At 46.3% G+C, this 4,773-nt stretch overlaps 1 non-coding gene across 1 annotated transcript; it reads right to left on the reverse strand.

Annotated features, from left to right (window-relative positions):
• Window positions 1-1,613: 1,613 nt before the first annotated feature.
• TRNAF-GAA (transfer RNA phenylalanine (anticodon GAA)) lies at window positions 1,614-1,686 on the reverse strand. The gene has a single exon. It is a non-coding gene; the product is annotated as a tRNA-Phe (tRNA).
• Window positions 1,687-4,773: the final 3,087 nt, after the last annotated feature.

A 4,773-nucleotide genomic window follows, 5' to 3' on the forward strand; every position in this document is an offset into this window, starting at 1 on the left:
ACACCTCTGCCCTGAACAAAGAGGAGGGAGGAGCTGATCTGGCTTTGAATCGGAGGGGGCAGTTAGAAGCTGGAGGGGAGAGGGAGCTTGAAGCCAGCCAGCCGGGCAAGGGGGAAGCTACACCTCAGAGGGGCATCCCTCAGGCTCCTCTCCCTAGGATGAGATGGAATGACTTTCCCTGATTGCTGCACTGACTCTTCTGTGAGAAACTGGGCCTCTGTCACCTAATAAACTTCCTACTCTACCTGCTGAGTGAGAGTCACTCCTGCCTACGGCCAGGGTGCAGTGCATGGGGACCCCTGAACCCCACCACAGCAACTCTACCTTTCTCAGAAGGAATGCATGTATGCCAGTATCAATAGCCAAGGTAAGCAGGGTGCCAACCTCCAAAGAGTAACAGGTGCCCAGAAATTGTTTATCTGCAGGTCCCATGGCGTAATGGCAGTGTTCAGAGCTCTGCATTCTGCAATCTGATTTCAAATCTGTGGGTTTTGCTATAAATCTCTGTCTCTCCAAGGCCTTTCTTCTCCACAGGTACACCTGAGTTGGGGCTTTTTCCTCCTAGTGGATGAGTGAGGCCCTCTGGAGCTCCATCAACAGTATTTTACCTTTAGGGGAACCTCCCAGAAAATGGCCTATGTTCCCTAACTGCTTCAAAGCCCTCCCTGTGGACCAAGCACAAATCTGGTGCTGCACTTAGTTGGCTGGAAAAATATGCAAGGGGTTGTGGACTTTGTTGTCACTCCACCATTTCCTGTTTGTCAGACCTCTTTCCCTTTTTCAGCCACCCACTTGCCTGGCCACTCTTTCCTCATCCAGCAGCTTAAAGCTGGAAACCAAGAAAAGCGAGTCCTTAAAGGCTTCTTGGCCCACCACCTCAAAGGGTGTCTCAAGTGTGGAGAGGCAATCTCACATCTCAAGGAAGATGAGCGAGCTCAGCAACTTCTGAGTTGGCTGCTTCTTATCGCCTCAAAGAGAAGAAATCAACAGCATACAGGCACCTAAGTGCAGCAAAGGGGACAACTACTGTTGGTGGATGTTTTTTGTTTCACTAATTACAAAAGTGTTCCCATGTCTCATTGAAAGGTACCGCAGGCTGTCTGATTGCTGGCACTCACAGGGCAGGGAATGCCCGGCTCCAGGCCAGCCATAGAAGCAGGAAAACAGGCCAGGACACAAATGACATATTGTATTTGTTGCTGATTTCAGCTTGGAAACTTCTGTGATTACAAGTGCACCACAGAATCTTGGCTGTGTTCCTCTGACCCTCCCCTGCAATGCCATCCACCAGTGTGGCATTTGCCGTGACACCTGGATGGGCCAACCTGCAGAAAGTGGTGGTGAGAGGGCCCAAGAGCTGCCTTTCACTCGCTCAGGGGGTTGAGCACTGGACTTTTGGGAACACTCAAGATCTGTGAAGTTGGCTGGATCATACTAGGCACAACGGGGTCTTTTTTTTTCCTCCCCTTGCTGAGGAAGAGCAAGAGAAGAAAGGAAGAGCATGGCGCTTTGGTGTCCCAATAGTGCCCACAATATCCTTTCCAGGAGCATTTGCCAGCAGCAAGGCCCCAAGCAGTCACTAATTGCTTTCTGGCCAAAGTTCAGAAGAGCTCTGCTGAAGCCTGGGATTAAACCAAGGACCTTTAGATCTTCAGTCTAACGCTCTCCCAACTGAGCTACTTCAGCAACTGTTTATGTGGTTTTCAGGCCATCACCTCAATACTGGAGATGTTTTTCTCAGCTATTGCTGTGATAGCAAACGTCCTTGGGAGGCAGGAGCAATGTTGGCAGCCTCATTGAGCTTGGGTTCCTCTTTTGCCCCATTTCTGCCTTACTTCCTGGGTTCACCCAGGGACCGCAGGGGACTGAAGGATACTGATGGCAAGGAAGGAGATGGGATTTGACTCTTTTGCCACAAGAGTCTCTTTCCACACCCTAACCACTTGGCCCCAGGATCGTTTTGTGACCGGATGGTGCCCAAGCTTTTGGTGAGGGGCAAGAAGTAGGCAGGGCCACTCGTTTGTAAAGGCCAAGAGTTACAAAGACAAAACAACCCCAGGAACAGTCTTTGAAGAAGTGACCCCGAATGATGAAGCATCTAGAGGTCCTTGGGTGCTCTCGGCCGTACTCCATGTTGATGGAAAAGGTCCAGGACCATTGGAGATAAATGTGTGGTTATGCAGAGAGCTATGTTTTCTTCAACCATGGGATTCTGTTCTGGGCATACACATTGCTAGGCTGAGATGGGGTGACTTAAAAAAGAGAAGATTCTGTGTTTCTATGACCCTATTGTGTAACTCTATAAGGGGAGTTGGGAGAGAGTTAAAAGACTATTTAAAAACAAGCCACAGACCTGGTCTTGAGATCCAACAGCACCTCAGCTCAAGAGAGTTTCTCTTGAAAAGAGAACTGGCTCCACAACCCTGAAGTTTTTATACCATTTTAACTCTTTGTTCAAAAAAAGTCTGTAATTATCAGGTTGATTAACCCACCACCCCTCCCTATTGTTCTCCTTTTCTGAAGGGAAGGGGAGTGGGGCGTGGGGGTAGTTAAGATGCCTGCACAACTGGGCTTTTTTTCTTTGGGCTATTTTTTCCTTTTGGCTTAAATTCTATTTTTTTTCCTGTTTCATTGGAAATTAGAGCCCTGAATGACCTTCTTGTAGGATTGTAAAGTAAATCACGACACTTAACAATCCTTATAATGTTGTGTCCATAACTGAGCTGCTTTTGTGGTTTTAGCCCCTGTTAGTTTAAAATACATTCTGTTTTCTGTGTTTCAGTGGGAACCAGAGCCTTGTAGGACTTTCTTAGAGTATTTAACAGTAAATCATCATGCATAACAATCCTTAATGTCAATGTGACCTTGTCTGGAATGAGGACCCTTTGCAAATATCAGTTGTTTTTTTTTAAAAGATGCTTCTTTCATATTTTGAAATAAATCTATTGCAAGCATAGGGTGCACTCTACAAATACCTCTATGTTTGTAATATTTGTTAATTTTAACAACAATTGCTTATTCTGAAGTATGGTAGAAAAACTAGGAATCCTTGAAACTTTTCAGTTTGGGTTAAACTTGGGGCTTTTTTCCCCCTGAATGTTCCTGAGCTACTAGAAAGCGTGACTGATAGGCTGTTTCTACACAGGTCACTTCCTTTGGAAGTGGCATGCTAATACACAGAGCGAAAGATGCTAATGAAGTATGGATGCAAATTCCCTGTGCCTCATTAGCATTACATCACCTTCCAGACTCCAAAATGCCATGTAGAAGTGTGGCCCAGGGGGCCCTTCCAGAGGCCCCTTCTTCTCAAAAATATTCCAGGGCCCAGCTTCTACATGATGTTCAGGAGTCTGGAAGAGCATCTTCTGGACTCCAAATCACGTGACCGTATGCTAATGAATTGTGCCTCAGTCATGCCACTCGTCTAACAGAAACCCATAGCAAGGGCTGGCGCAATGTTAGCAGAGACATTGAAACGAGGCCAGCAGAGCATGCAGAGAATAGAACTGATGTTAGTAGTGGGATTTTAACCCACACCCCCCTTGGGAGACCAGAATACCGAAATAAGGAACAGACAGAACCTTGAGTTTGGAGTCATAGACCACTTGGGCAGTGGTGAAAAAGGGGAACTCTCAGTCCAAGTTATCTGTAATGTTTGATGAATTGCTCAGGCAGACCACAGTAGCACGTCTTTTTCAACACCAAACTGGTGTTCTCCAGCACAGCTGGTTTTCATAAAGAATCACCCTCACCTAACATTTGGAGGTGCTTTGTCATTAGCTAAAAAGTTTTGGACAAAGGGGGAACTGCCGGCTTGCAGAACTCAGGGATGGAATTCTTCTATGCAAATATTTGCTAAATAGGTGGTTGATGGGAGCTCTGATGGGCCGTGTCTACACTTACACAAAACTTTGAAATGGATTTTCCCACCGGCTTCTCTTCCCCACTTACAGCTGTGAGCTAAGTAAGAACATAGAACTCTTAGTCTACCAGGTATACCAAGTAAACTTAAACCCACCAACTTGTTGTTATTACAACAAGCAGCCAAACAGCTAAGCTAGCCAGCCCACCTGAAAAATGCCTTGGAAGTGGCCCTTTCAGAAATGATTCAGAGGGCAGAGAAAGGCCCATGAGGGGTTCAGGAACAAGGTGAGTGGGTTAAGAGTTGCTCCTAGGTAGAGGTGTTAGTTCAAGTGGCAGAGCACTCAAACCCTTGTCCTTGTGTAAGTGAATAACACAAATTCAGAGTAAAACTGGTGTTTGAACATTTGTTTGTTCTGTAGTTGTTAAAAGAATTGTTGTGTTCTGTTATGAACACACACATTTCTTTGTTATAAGCTGTTGCAATTGTTTTGGCTGCAGCCTGGCTCTGCTTTACTACTTCTTTCCCCATGGATATGTCTGTACTAGAGAGTTTTATTTCAGAAAAGCCACAGTTCTTTCAAAAAGTCCCGTGGAGCAGCTACACAGCAAGGCTGTGGCTACAGTGCCCAGCCCTTTCGGAAGTGGCGTGGAAATGTGGCCGATAGGAAATGCAAATGAGGTGCAGACTTAAATATTCCATGTCCTATTTGCATAACCGGTCAGGACCTCAATTCTGGAAGAGTTGATATTGAAAGTCCCAGTTGTGAGTGCAGCTGCTTCCCTCTCCTTGAGCAGCTGAGCCGGTAAAGGACTCCCCTCAATTTCTATAAGGTCCCCCATCCACACGTGGCAGGGCAAGCAGTGGCTTGAGGATGCAATTTAGGGGAGGGCAAGAGATGAGAAAGTAGA

This window comes from Carettochelys insculpta, chromosome 33 (assembly GCF_033958435.1).
Source record: "Carettochelys insculpta isolate YL-2023 chromosome 33, ASM3395843v1, whole genome shotgun sequence".
Lineage (NCBI taxonomy): Eukaryota > Metazoa > Chordata > Testudines > Carettochelyidae > Carettochelys > Carettochelys insculpta.